At 34.0% G+C, this 15,530-nt stretch overlaps 1 long non-coding RNA gene across 1 annotated transcript; it reads left to right on the top strand.

Moving 5' to 3' along the window:
* The first annotated feature begins 2,125 nt into the window (after positions 1–2,125).
* Positions 2,126–15,247, top strand: LOC131576529 (uncharacterized). The gene is made up of 3 exons (XR_009277001.1): positions 2,126–2,189; positions 15,015–15,060; positions 15,146–15,247. It is a non-coding gene; the product is annotated as an uncharacterized LOC131576529 (long non-coding RNA).
* Positions 15,248–15,530: the final 283 nt, after the last annotated feature.

The following is a 15,530-nucleotide window of genomic DNA, read 5'->3' as shown; positions in this document are numbered from 1 at the left end:
GCTGGCTGTGACACATGCTACGTGTGTCGCCTTTGTATGGTCCTGGTTGGGCCACATGCACTTAGCCTGCAGTTTAAGGATTTGCTTTCGTGAGTGTAGTGAGTGCTGGAATAAAACAGGATTTCAAAGGGTACCACTACAGTTGACATTTGAGGCCTGCTCTGGGTTTTATGTAAACGTTAACCAGAGGAAACGATTGTTCCAGGTTAAATGGCCCTAAACTTTCCTTTGTTTCATTAATTGGGATCTTCTGTTTAGTTCTTGTGACAATTCCTTTAAAGAAGCCGGAGGAATAAATCTAATTCATTAATTTCTTCCATACTGGCTGAAGCGTTTCACTGTTTTACACATGGCTGGAGTTATGCTTAGACTTCTTGTCTTTAGGTTACACACATGAAGTGAAGAGAGGGGGCTTGATCCTACCAGTCCCTTCTCCAGTGAGGAAACGTAGGTCTGTCGCAGTGTTAGAAACTCTTGCTACCATCAGGGCCTCTGTTTGGTGTGATGTCTGATAAAATGGTTTTACCTGCTCCAGGCCCCCATAAGGCTACCCAAAAGAAATGTTACCATATCATTCTGATTTTCTAAGAGCATGCTATATGGTTTTTTAGCTAAGCCTCTAGTAACTGTAACTTTCTTCCTTGCTTAAATGTGCTTGAGGGAGGAATGATGCCTTTTACGTTAAATGTTTCATAGTACTGACAGAGGCACAAATGGAAATTAATATTTTTTATAGTTTCAGAGAAAATACAATGCACAAACAAGGCAAACAATATAATCCAGAAGCCTTATTAATTAAAACCCAATGTAGAAGTGTACATTTTCCAAATATTTACCTGGGAACTTGGACTCTTAAATTCTGTCAATATCTCCATCACCTCTGAAATTATTTCTCACCTATATCCACAGTGACCCCAAATTGTCAGAGAGGAAGCCTGCCAGTTGTAAATCCACACGGGGCTACAACAGGATTGCAATTTATTATAAAGCAGAAATGTTACTGAAGGCAAAATTGGTGCCTATTCCCAAGTCCACACCTGAAAGAAACACACTTTCCAGAAATAAAGATGTTACAGAAGATTGTTTAATATTTTTTTTTTTATGAAATAGCATCATCATATTAGGTAGATTATATTTTTTTCTGAATTCTTTTTTAACCAACTGTGAATGTTTTTTAAAAAATTGTTTAAAAACAACAGGGACAACTTCATTTCAACACCACCTAGAAAAGATTAAAATATTTACTTTGGCTGCAGACTTTTTGCATGACAGTACATTATAGAACAGTCAAGATAGAGAGAAATATTTTTTCCTTTTTTCCCCAAAAGGATCTAGCTTGGTATAATATTCTTGCTTCCCTCTGAAATGATGTAAATGAGTGAAAAAAATATTCTTGATATAATGTAAAAGAGGAAATGAAGGACTTTCATAAAACAAAATATAAAAGTATGGGTTTATACTCTGGAAAACAAATACAGAATAGATGTATTTTGCAGGGAGATCTTATATATGTGGGAAGAGCTTATTTTAAACAAGTGTGTCTGTACATTCCTTCAGATAAAAATGTGCTCACTATAGTTAGAGTCATAGGATTTTTGATCTATTTGTCTACTTATTTTTATGAGAAAATGTTTGTAATGTAAGATATGCATAAACTAATTCAAAGAGCGTCTGAAATGTATTCATAAAGATAAAGTAAATTAAAAAATTTAAATTGCAACTGATTATGAAGAAGTATTTGTAAAACACCTAATTCCTAAAAGAAACTTGTGACTCAAAAAAGATGCTAACCTGCATACACAATGTGAGCAACTTTCCTCTTTCAGTTCATTTCTAGAGGAATAAAACTGAACACAAGAAAAGTATTTCACTCCTTTTCTCCTTAAGCTTCTTCAAAATTATTTATTCACAGAGACATCCTTAGAAATTAGAAGCACTCTAGGAATCAGTATTTCTACCAAATTTTTGAAAAAGAAGATATGTGCCATTTTCCTTTGTTTTTCAGCAGATAGTTGTGAGTATTGTCATCAATAAAAAGGAAATAAAAACTAAAACTAACACATGTAGTAAGGCAACAAATAGATGCTTATATATTTACACTAAAATATTTGTATTTTCTTTTAATAGGAAGCCTTCATGTATTATTGAATACATTTGATCGAGTTAACAATGGACTTAACTACAAGCAGGTAAAATGCTGTTTTCTGTGTAAGATTCATACTTGAACATGCCAGACACTACATAGCTCTCTCTTCTGTGTATTTTTTCATTAACATAACATTATTAAAACTTTTATTTTGAGACTATTATAGTAAGAAAAACATATTTGTCTGTGTCTTTGTATTCACTAACACACAGGATCAACTCATCTGTCCCTGTTTCATACAAAAATGCTTGTCTATAGTTAGAAATAAGAAGCATACGAAGGTCTGCTCAGTGTTTGGTTTTGGCACAGTAATTAAGGTGTCAGGATTCAGATATGCTTTAATGCTGAACATTCAAAATTTAGCATTAGAGCTCCTGGTTCATCTACAACAGGATGGATACTGTGTTTATAGAGTTCATTTTTGACCTTACCTGAGTAAGTACTTTAAGTTAAAGTATGAGATGCACCTAGAGGGGTAATACATTGAGTTTAATAGGAAGACAGTTAATAACCTTTTTTCATCCTCATGCACTATCAATCATGGCTGTCACCAGTCTGCTGAATCAAAGCAAAAGTGTTCTTCACAGATGACTGATTAGAAACGCAAAATCACAAGATCCATCTTCATGGTCACTTTTATTATAGTCATTTTTAAACTGACAGCAACCTGCTCAGTTTCAGCAGACTGGGCATCACAAATAGTGTCACTCAGTGCAGCTAAGCATGAGAAGATGTTGGCTGGATTATACTTAAAAATAATTAGGCCCAAAGCCTTTTGTGGAAGCAAGAAAAAGGATTTTTTGTGGTTCTAGCCCCATCTTTTCAACACCAGCAGTAGCCTACACTTTTATAGTGGGTTACTATTGGAAAATATTTTCATCCTTCCACTTCAAGTGAATAAATCAGTTTTGGTGGCGCTTGGATACATTTTTGGAAACAACACTTTTGTTGGTAATGTGGCCAGTGAGTTTTGATAGAAACCCCCATAAGCTTAACATTGCATGCTGCTATTTGTACAGTGCTGTGATGAACTGTTGGTTTCCAGCCTTCTGAGGAATATTGCAGAAACTAATTACCTTGTTAACTAGATTTGTTTCAATAACATTGTCTCCAGTTCAAATAAACTAGTGAACTGTTCAAAGGTTTAAGGTTATTTACAAATTGAATGGGCTCCAGCAAATTTAAAATCAAAATGGTGTAGGTGAAAGGGAGAGGGAGAGAAAGGGAGAGAAGGAACACTGATGCTTCAAATTGTGCTCCATTCTTGTGTGTTTCTGGAATGCTTGTGAAATATAATGTAAGTAAAGGTTTTAAATAATGCTGAAACATGAAAGCTGGTTTGTTTGGAGTTTTTTTGTTTGATTAGTTTTAGTTTTTTTTTTTTTTTTAGAAATATAAATTGCTATTGCCTCTAAAGGGTGCTTTTCCTGTGTGAAAACTGTAGGATTGGTTCCGTAATGTAAATAAAATCCTTTCCATCTACTTAATGCTGCTTAACATGAGTAAGAAAATAATAGATTCTGATTTGGAATTTTGATTCAAGGACTGATGGAGTGAGAAGACAACCAAGACTAATTTTTAAATTAGGTGGAAGCTAAATAGGCCTCCCTCAAAACTCTTCAAAATCTTTACCAGTTTTTAAAATTTAAATTCCACTTCATCTTGTAAACACAAAACAATATATTGCACCAGCTGAGCATCATTTTAGAATTATGTTTAGAATTGAGTGAAATGGTGCATCTGGTTTGCCACTTAACTTTAACCCCCAAAAGGTAGTCTTAACAGTAAGCCAGATTTGTGTAGCTGTGATTCCTCTAATACTGCTCACAGGACTCTAAGCTCTGTATATCTAAAACTTTCCTTTGAAACATTTTTGGTAAGTACAAGTGACTTCGGTGGGCTGCAGTGTCAGACTTTTCTTCAGTGCCCCTTCCCATCCTTCTCTCTCAAACTGGAGGGCAGGACTTCGGTCAAGTTGGGCTGTTCCAAAAGGAAATGCTCTTCATTTCCACCCTCAGACCCCAGTCTGTCTTTTAGCACTAGCCTATGAGCACACACACACACACACACACACACACACACACACACACACACACACACACACAGAGTCACACATTCAGTGGTGATGAAATGTTTGCCTGCAGAAGCATAAAAACACACACAAAGAACATGCTACTTACATATTTTTAACCCTGGCACACCATCACTGCTGCCTGGATATTTGTGCTGAAATAGGAATACCAAGCTAATCATGTCAGGAGAATATCTTTAAATAAAGCATCTTTAATAGTTTTAGTAATACTTGTAATAGCAATATTAATAATACTATTACATTATTATATTACTATTATAAGTAATAGTAATATTTCCATGTACTAAATAAGCAACTGTGAGACTGAAGAAGGAAAGCAGGGAGCAAAGCAGGCAGCTTTATGTCCGGTTGAGATTCACATGCTCTGTAAACAGTTTGATTCCCCTTTTTGCCCCAGTTAATACTTATCTTAAGGATATAATTAGCATTGATAAAATGGTGCCATATAGAAACTCCATGTTTTTTGAAGTGGTTTTAACATGCATCTCTATTTTCTGATGAAAAATTGGTACACTAATGCTGACTGACATCTGTCTAAAAATCAGAGGCTAAGTATGCCTGAATTTGAATTTCTGAGCATAAATCAAAACCTAATCAAGCAAAGAAACTAACAATGTCTACTGATAAATAATATAATCATATTTTAATAATTATGCTTTTGGGGGGAAGACAATATTTTTTCCCCATTAGATATTTTAAATAGTATATTCTAGACATAAATGGCTAAACAAAGTTGGCTGTAAATTATTCCCGTGTACTTTTCTGTGTAGTAAGAACATATTTTAAAGAAATCCTGAGATTTGCAAGTATAACTTTATGCATTAAAAAGAAAATTATGGGCTATAAATGTTTTCTAGTTTCATGTATAAAAGTTGCTCTTTCTCCTAAATATTAAATAATATTGATCTACTTCCTAGTTTGTTTTTTACCCAGTTAATATTTTAAGACAGTATGGAAAAGGTGATCACTAAAGCTTAACCTAAGTACCTAGTAAATCCATGAATCTCAGAAAAATGAGCATAAAAGATGAGGAATGGTAAGAAATTTTTGGGGTTTTTTTGCTGTCATGACGAAAGGAGACACAGGTAATAATTATTAAAATATTTTTATTACCTTAAGAAAAGAGCTACATCAATCTGATTTTGTAAACTTTCGCAATGCATGTGTTGTTTTTCTCTATATGCTGCATCTTCCTCAGAATGTATTGTTCATTGTATGCGTATTTCCTGTCAGTACACTTGCTTATCCAGAATATTTATTATGTATTAGTATATAGCACAGAGTTAACTTTAAAAGGGTAAGACTTTAGAAATGAACTTAGAATTAACTATATTTTGAACTACAATTCTATCTATCAATCCTTATAAGACATGACTAAAATAAGTACTGACTAGTATTATTCAGTACTGAATAGTATTGAGGAAATGTTGCAGTAGAACAATTTTAGCATGTTTAAGTACTGAATGCATGTAAATATTTTGTAAAATTCACCAAGATGAAATTTATATAGTAAATAAGTAAAGGAATTTGCATCTACTTTAGTGATTAGTAATGTAATTGGTGGGAAAAATAGTGTAGGCACATGCACGGAAAAGAGCAGCTGAAATACAGCGTAACTTTTATCTTAAAAAAGCAGATCTACCCAAGTAAATAGGCCAAACAGTACCTGGAAGGTTTCTCTTTCCAAGTACACTTATCATAAGCATATATAGACCCATGAAAAGTGCCCATCAAATCCTCCAACAGCAAGGCAGCAACAGCACTGCAGACAAGAACACTAGGAATTTTCATACCACACCTGCCTTTTTGCTGCTTGAATATGCAGCTATTTCTGTCCTCACTGCTTTTTAATTTTTTTCTCCCTTTGGTTTCTGAAATGCTCCTTATAGAAACTTAGAAAGAGGAAAAAGCTTTTCTATGAGCATCAGGTTGCAATAAATGTGTGTATGTGAGAGAGAGTATGTGTGCATACAAAGATGTATCAGGAAGGCCAGTCTGGTCATCTTTCAGCATCTGTCTCCTACCTGGGGCACAGAAGCTCAGCTTTCAAGGGAAAAGAGCAGGGAGCAGAGGTCTTGCAAAACATTTCTATTTATATATTCAAATTACTGGTATTTAGAATAAAGATATTGTCTGATATCAATATTACCAGTTGCTCGCTAGGCAGATAATTTTTACCTTCTCTCAAAAGGTTTCGGTATCAGTACCTCTGCGTATCAGTAAGTCCAGATGATTGCTCATCAGGACTTGAAAAGGATTCTGCATTTTTCCTCTGTGTTTTCTAAAATATTGACCACATATTATGAGGTGGGGATTTCTATTTTGTTGTCTTTTTATTAATCTTTTTTTTTTTTAAACTTTGTACTGCCAGACTTCTTTTTATTTTCTGCCTTCTGAAAGATATAATAGCCACAAATCCTTGCAGATTGTCTTTGCATTTATGCTTTATAAGAGCAATGCTTTATAGGAAAGATGTAAATATTTCTTTGCCAAATATGCCAAAACCAAGTATTTTTCTTCCAACAATTAGAAACAATACCTATTTATTTTCTACTGCTGAAGGATACACATAGAAACTTTAATATAAAAAAATCATGGATATGCTGAATACAGTAAAGCAAGTGTGCCTAATACAGATTGAAAACAAGACGAGAGCTGCCTTATTTCTCAGGTAGCAGATTTAGGGATAAGCACATATATTTTATTTTTCGTCTATCTTTTATCTGTAGTCTAAATCATAGTTTTGATCATTAGGCTAAAAGGAAAAGATTATTTTGTATAAATGTCCAACAAGGATATTGAAACCCTGCTGTGGAATGCAAAAGAGGTAAAAAAAATCCCCCAAATTTCTTTGAATAGTTTAGGTGCTACAGTAGCGATTTTTTTTTTCTTTTAATATTTGATCTTTCTTTGTAGCTGTATTTAGGCCCTGTTTTCATTTTTGTAAAGCACAGGTTTTCCTTTTTTGTAAGCTGTTCTCCCATAGTGCATCTTAGTTTAATTCATTCTGAGCAAAAGAAACACCCAGGTTCAATCTGGAGACCTCCTTCCAACATAATTTAGCTAGACCTTTTCTTAGTAAAGGTTTTCTGGTTTTCATTTTCACTTCATATTCTCAAATAAAAGATCCTTTGTTGTCTACCATTTGATTGGACTTAATGAAAAACACTCCATTTTAACTTAACAGTATTTCCCTTTGAATTTATTATATTTAAGAACACTGTCAAAAATCAAGCATTTAATCTCAGGTTTTTATACTTAAAATTATATTGCTATCATATGGTTCAATGAGGTGATGTAGAAAATATATTGAATAGATTTCAAAAAGAAAAGTGAAAAACTAGCCTCATTTTAATATGAAACTAAATACTATGCCTAATGTGCAGATTGGGTATGGTAGTTGACTTTAAAGACTAACATGTGACAGGGTGCCAACAGCTGAATTGTGCAGTATTGACTAAATGAGGTTCACTGATTTGTATTGAGGCTAATATCTTCTTTAAACAATTCCGTGTAAATTGTGCGTATAAAGTCATTGGAAGCTATTTCTCAGGACAGCCTCGCTGGCTAGCTACCTGCTGGAGTGAGGAAGATAATCAATAGAAAGAAATAGAGCTGAGCATGAGACTAGGAAGCTTCAGAGCAGTTAGTGCTGATAAAAGTAGATGATGTCAATATTTGGGAATAACACAACTCTAGGATAACAGACAAAAGAGAAGTGCATATGTTGTAGAGTGTTCAAACAGGGGCAGAATTAATGCATAAGTGGCAGATGTTGCCCCAGGCTGCAAAAAAGACATTATTTATTCCAGGTATTGTTAAATTCCTAGTGATACACTGCTGCTCAATATAGTATATTAAAATTGTATCTAGCAATGAGAGAACTGGAATACTTTTTACATGAGTCAAAATTCTAAGATATAAAGAAGCTGATGTACTCTGTTGACACAGAGAATTTTCCACATGACTCCTTGACCTCATAAGGACGATCCTCTGTCAGAAGAGAATCCTGCAAAAACAGTGCTCAGTGGTCTCTAATTAAATGAATATTTAGAACTAATATTTAAAAGAGTAACAAAACCAAAATGCAATGTCACATTTTACCAGAAAACAATTCTTTGCCTGTAAAGATATTGACATCCTTGAGTCCACCCTTTTCCCCCTCCCTTTTTTTTGTGTTTAAGGATTATTGAAACAAAAAATTCCCAATGCTCATTCAAATTTATAATATGGTGAATGTTTTTAGCCATGGTGTCTTTATTGGTAGTGAAATATTGGTATATTTTTGCTAATTTAATAGTAGAAATCAGTTTTCCTCTTGCTGTCAGGCGATGAATTTTTGTTCTTCTATGCTGATCTCTCTGTTGATGTATTATGACATAGTCTGTCAACATGAACAGATATGTGAAAAGGAGATTGGGTGGCTGAGACGTGCAACCTAAATATGGCTCCTCTTCAATTTTTAGTGTATCATCATGTTTGGATGCAGTCAGTGGAAACGTATGATTTTTTTTTTTTTTTTTCAAAAGAAGGCTATTATTTTGATGTAATTTAAGCAAAAACAAAATAGGTGGACTATGACAAGGTCCTAAAAGAAGAATGAATGAGGTAACTCCAAAACATAGGCATGCAAACTTAAAATACTTTCACGTCTGAGTTATAGCCTTTTAAAACTAGCATTTGCAAAGCACAAAAGTTTTTGTGTAAGAGGAACCAATCCAGGCTTATCTGATTATTAAATATTGCTATCTTTTCTTAAAAAAAAAATTAAATAATTCCAAAAGCTTTACATGGTTTGTTGTCACAGATGTTTTTATTGTTTGGTGTTAGATATCTGGATTACATCAAGTAGGTGATTACTATGTCAGATAAAAAGGTCAAGTTCCGTACTTTTTATTTCAAACCATCATAAAGAAACCTCTCTGTAATGACACGCTTGTCTATACTGTAGATCTCCCTGTACTCATTTTTTAAAAAAGGCTTCTATCTGATACATTGTTTAACATGAGAGAATTTCATATTTTGATAGTTAACAATTGTCAATATTCATGCTCAAGAGAAATACCTGTGTACTGAAATAATTCATTTTTTCAAAGCAAACTTCTTATTAAAAGATCAGATTTTACCATTAAAACTATACAATTTATTGCAATAAAAGTTGTTATTATTAGAGTTATATGCCATAAAAACCTTCTTAAGACATTTTTTTTCAGGTTTCTATTCTTTAGTTGTCAGACATGGCATCATTCCATCCCAAAATAACAAGAATTCATAAGGTTGCTGTCTAAGACTTAACTCTAAGAAAATCTTCATTTCAAATAAGCATGCATTTTGATTTGGGACATAGTCAAAAATCTTTAAAGATATATACATCAACTAATTTGTTAATCTTGTGCCACTTTTAGCATTTGTCACACATATAGACCAGGAAATTGGCTCCATCTCATTCTAGCTCTGTGTTGAATTAAAAACCTCTACTGCAAAGAAGAGCATGATGTGGGGAAAGAATAAATTTAGTTCTTTCCTTAGTAATGCACATATATTTCCATACATTTCACATCCTAAGGGAGCCTGTGAATGCATTCAATAAATACAAAACTGTAATTCCAGGAAAAGAGAATTTTTATATTATAAATTTCACATAGTACTTTGTTCTTAAAAGATCTGAAATTACAAATGTCTTTATGTTTTTATTCTTGAACAAAACACAGGATACAGAAAAAAAAAAAAAGGAGAAGGCATTGAATTTTAGGTTCATCAGCATTTCTGAGGGTATTAGGTGACTTAGAACAAAATAATTTCTATTCTACAATGGAACTTGTAAATTAAGAAAACTGTGTCCAGCCCAACTAGTTCTACCTTACATATACTGAAATCAAAATCATATATGTAAGCATTTATATCAAACGATTGCCTATCTTCACCTTATATATTAAGGTCAGTGAAAAGAGCAGTTTATGGATAAAGGGCAATAATAAAGAGGTAGCCTTTAAACATGATTAGTTGGTGTCTATTAAAGATGTGTTAAAATGAAATATATACTGCAGGTGAAGGAAATTACTAACTCCTTCTAGGATGACGGACTTGCTGTATGTGTATTTCACTATACCTTTCAAATATTTGTGAATTTGACTGCATTCTGAGGAGACAGAGCAATGTGGTAGATTTATGAGGGTCTGACGGAAACAGGGCTAGGAAAGATTATGGCATACTTGTTTAGAAAAACTGAGAACTGAAGGTTCCTGATTTACACTGACATATATCTAGATGAAACTATAGTTTGCAAATTGCCTAGAGGAGTTATCTTTTATTAAGTGTTTGATGGGTATAGAAATGTACATATCTATTCTATAACAGTCTAGGAATACCAAGGCAATATTTGCAAATATCGTTTTAATATTCTTAGATTTTCTTAAATATTTTCATTTTTATGGTCACCTCACCCAACCCTGTGCTGAGCTCCTGTGCCTACCTTACAAGCCATATGGTTAGAGTATTGTTGCATTATTTTGAATTCTTGAGATAGCATTGTGCTGAAATGTTCCCTGCACTGCAGGACTAGGAGAGATCAAACCACAGCTTAGGCACTTTTTACCTTTATCAACAGCTTACCAACATATTTGACACTTTTTGCATCCTAACAGTTAGAAAAAGGTGTTAAAATCCCCAACATTCACAATTAAGGCATTTCCAAAGGCTTTCAACTTTGCCACTACATTGTGATTACACATGTTTAGTTTGAAATTAGGCAAGGAGTTACAGACAAAGCATGCAGTTTTATCAAGCACTGTGAGATTTCTTGCAAAGAAAGCCTGAAAGACTGGTAAGTTTTCTAATCAGATAAATTTTCCTTGTTCTATTCTGACTGACACAAGATAGATGACTTGTCTAGGAGGAGGTGAGGGGCTGGTTGGCTTTTCACTATAATTTTTGGTACATTAACTTCCTCTTTCTTGAGGATATGCTACTTTTTAATCTTATTTTAAATCATTATTATCATAGGGAAAATCTATTAGTCACTACAATCCTACTTTCATAATTCATTTTATTAATGCAATTAAAATTGGTGTTTACTGATGCTTTAGCAGCAAAATTACGAATTTAATATCAATTTAACAATGGATGATGCTATGCATTCTAGTTCTGTCAGCATTTTTTCAAGCCTGGTGAATGCATTATACAAACATTAGGCAACATTTTACATAACAATCTACCTATTAAATGGGAAGTTTTGTCAGGCTTGTATGTGCAGTTGGTCACCAATTATATATATAAATTTTTTTTCCACAAAGGTGTGGAAACAGGATTAAAATGTTTTAAAGATTGCACAGGCTTCTAATAATGACATAGTAAGCACTCTCTGTTAGTGTAAGCTTTTGATCAGCAACAGCAAAAATAAATTTTATGACCAGACAACTATTTATACTTTGATTACAAATATATGTTCAGTGCATTGATAGCATTAACAATTTTTTTCTGTCGTAGCATTATATGAAGAGCTGCACATTTATGATAAGCAACATGCACTGACCCATTTTCATCAGTAACTTGCATAGTTTTCTTAAATCATTAACTTATCAGATCTGAGCAGGGATGTCTGGATCTTTCTGGATGGTCCCTAGCATAATATAATGTGTACTGGAATATAAGGAAATAATTGGCACTTGTTACTTATAAGCAGCACTTGTTAGCATAGGCTTTCTAGCCTGCCAACAAGCAATTAACCTCAGCATCAGTCAATCACCTTTTCCTAGTTAACTCACATTACACTTTGAGGACAGCTGCCATCTTCTTGTGGAAAAATACATGTAACTGTGCCCCTGACTGTCATGTGAGTTTTAGACCAGTGTAACTTTATTCTATCCAAAAGAGTTAGAGCTTTCTAAATAGTAGGGTAATCAAGAAAATTATTTTTCTTCCATGACTGTAAATTAGGAGTAAGTGCACCTAATTCATTGGTGCTGCATCTGTTTAAAACTGTGGCACCAAAATTGGAATCAATCTTTTCTTTCTGTACCTAAGAGGTGAAAGTGTAGTACTGTACAGAAGTCAATCAATGCAATGATGTTGCTTAGCAATGTAAATGCAAAAGAGTAGATTGCTGATGCCAAGAAATTTGCACCCACATATTGCACCTGTCAGTAAATGGGAGTTTGCATTGCAACTGCACTGCAGTGTGGAATTAATGCCCTAATTAGAGACTTTTTCATCTCTGTTAGGAATTCCTGACAAGACAGTATGGTGAGGTTTTTTATCAGCTCATCATTGCCATGGGTGGCAGAAGTAACTGGTTTTGTTCTTTTTAGCTCTTTTTGTTTGGTTGGTTGGTTGTTTTTTTTAAGACATAGCAAACACTTTAAATCAATTTTTGATAGGAATAGATGACCAGAAGAGAGTTTGTGTGTGTTATTTGTGTAGAAGAGACAGGTTGACGGTGGGTTAATAAAACTGTGTTTTCCCATTTCCCTACATGTAAGCATGATTTTCTTGGAAGAAAGGTATGGAAGAACTGAACTGTGATTTAAAGCACATCATTTTATTTCAATAGCAGGAAGGAACTTCCATAAGTGACAACTTTTTTTCTTTTGATAACTCCAGTAAAATACAGAGATGACACCTGTATGAAGCATTATTTTTAGAAAGAGGGACTGGGACACTTCTTCTCCCTTGACTATCAAAATGACATATAAATATCATTTCTTTTACTTTTTCTGTGAGTTTTGTGACTTGTGCCTTGGTGTGTGACTGCGATGTGCTTTTTTTGTTGACAGATGTGAATAAGGTATAGAGAGTACTAAATAAAAGCGTGCCTGGTCCAAATAGGAAGCAATATGCAGCAGAACTTAAGGGAAAAAAAAAAATAAATCCAAACCAAACCAAAAACCCCAACCAAACACAAAAGCTTCTGGAAAAAAAACCCCCAAAAAACCCCCAAACCCACCCACCCAACAAACTAAAAAAAAAAAACAAACCAAAAAAACAACAACAAAAAAAGATTTAAAGATTTACTGTAGACTTACTTCTTCCTGGTCAGAATGTTAGGGAATAAACTGAAAAATATGGAGTATTTTTCCAGTGACTGATGAGAACAAAAAGACGGAGCGAGATGAGGCCTGTAAGGTATTTTAACAGTTCTTAAGAGTTTTACATATTCAATTCAGAATAAATCTTCAATTATGAATTGCTGTCTATCCAGCTCAGGTAAGATAACCATAGAATAGGAGTTTCTTTTTAGTTTTACAGAAGTTTTGTTATTATTGCTTAACATTTTCCATGTTTTGCTGACAGGAATTCTTTGGGGAATGTTTAAAGAGTGGACTTTTTAGTGGATTTCTTTGGGGTATTCTTTTCAAATAGTCACTGTTGAAATCATCCTGAGGCATATTTGGATCTTAAGTCACTTTACACTGTATTAAGTCACCCTGTAAAGTTCCTACCAGTAGCTGGGAATTATCTTAGTGATATTAGTCCCTTTTCAAATATAAAACCATCTATTGGTGAAACAGTCTTATGATAATAAAATATAACTTGGTTTAACTTGGTTCTTGATATTATGTTTTCTTCTAACTATATCTTTGGTATCTATAACTACGATTTTCATCTTGCCCTAAGCTTCTGATCACTTTTCTCAGTACCAGAATTTACATTCCCAGGGCAATCCCTACCCTCTTTTACCAGTTCCCTATTTAAATTAGTTAAAATTTTAGTTAAAATTAGATTAAACACCCTGGCTGAGTTGAGTAAGGAGGTGGCTTCACTGGCAGCTCTGAAGGAGCAGTAACCTCCATCTGGGCTGTGACATTAAGCTAGAACAGACTGACACTGCTTCCTTTAGTAGCTGGCACTCTTATGGTTAGAAAGCACAGTCAGGCTACGCTTACACAAAGTATAAACTCATGCCAATGTGGGAACACAAGATATTGCAGAACCATAAAACAATTTTTTTCTTTTTTAAATGTTAAGTAAACCTCATGGTGCAACTGGTAGAATAGGAAGCTATGGGAAGTTTTTTTACATGTAACTATTATATGCCTCAAGAGAGCAAAATGTTTTTGACTGTGTTTCTGCTTAAACTATTAAGCACACAACTGGAAAAGTTCTTAAAAGGAAACTGGATTATTTGGATTAAAATATTTTTTAGTAGTCTGATAATTATGTAAGAACATGAATAAATGTGAGGGGAAATAGAACCATGTGAAGCAGAAGGAAGTGCACTCACTGGTAAAAATGAGGTGAGAAAATGTCTTTTGGTATAAAACATGTTTTCTGGTAGTACTTTTGCTGAAATCAGCATTATGAATCAGACCTATGATGATCATTAGTTATGTAAACTCATAATGCAAACTTGTAGTGTGTTGCAAGCCTGGTAAATTTAACTTTGGTTTTTTAGACTAACTGGTGATTTTACTCATATTTAACATGATAGATGACAGGGAGAGTAGGACAATCCTTTCTTTGTTTTGCCTCAATAACTGTTCTACTGCCTTTTTTGACTAGTGAGTTAGAGAATCGTTTTGGCCATTTAACTTGTATCTTCAGTATGTTCATGCAGTGCAAGCTAGTTTTGCCTCTTGGTTATTAAGACCAGCCATAAAAATCCATTTTAAATGGTGACTTAAGAAATGTATCCTTGTCAATAAACATGAATTTGTAGCCTTAGTCATCTTTGATGATTAAAATATATGGTTGCAAAACATAAAATGGTATTAATTATTCAGTCTAAGTACTCTATTCTGATACTTCTTTTGTACTTACAAAAACATTTTCTTTTCCTAGGTATTTTTTTAGTGCTGAAATGGACACACTAATTTTGAACCATGTGGTAAGGAGCTCCTTCTAAAATATGCAGCAGCATATTTACTGGAATGTAACAGGTTACTTTTAAAGCTTCTTTTGCCTGTAACCAGGTGAACAAACCTTGCAAGTCACAATGCCAGCTCGAGATCCAGCCCAGCATGTAACAGCAGCACTGAAACAGCCCCCATCACTAGGCAAGGGACAGAAAGGAGATGGTGACCTGCAATGGGATGAGAGACCTCGCTTACCAGCATTTGCTCACAGTTTTGCTTCTGGCAACTAACATTTCCATTTTTCTCAAAGCTTCTACATCTGTGTCATCAGACAAAGCCTCATGAGTGGTGGCAGAGCAAACTGTAGCCTTCATGTTCAAGTTTGAAGCGAAAAAATTATTTACATGTCTAAGTCCCAGAACCAGCTGCTCAGAGGTCACTCTTTGTTGCCCACTGCTATGAACCATTAAGGCTTCTGAAAGCTCTAAAAGAAATGGGACAT

This window comes from Poecile atricapillus, chromosome 2 (assembly GCF_030490865.1).
Source record: "Poecile atricapillus isolate bPoeAtr1 chromosome 2, bPoeAtr1.hap1, whole genome shotgun sequence".
Lineage (NCBI taxonomy): Eukaryota > Metazoa > Chordata > Aves > Passeriformes > Paridae > Poecile > Poecile atricapillus.
This window is presented reverse-complemented; position numbering and strand designations above follow the sequence as displayed.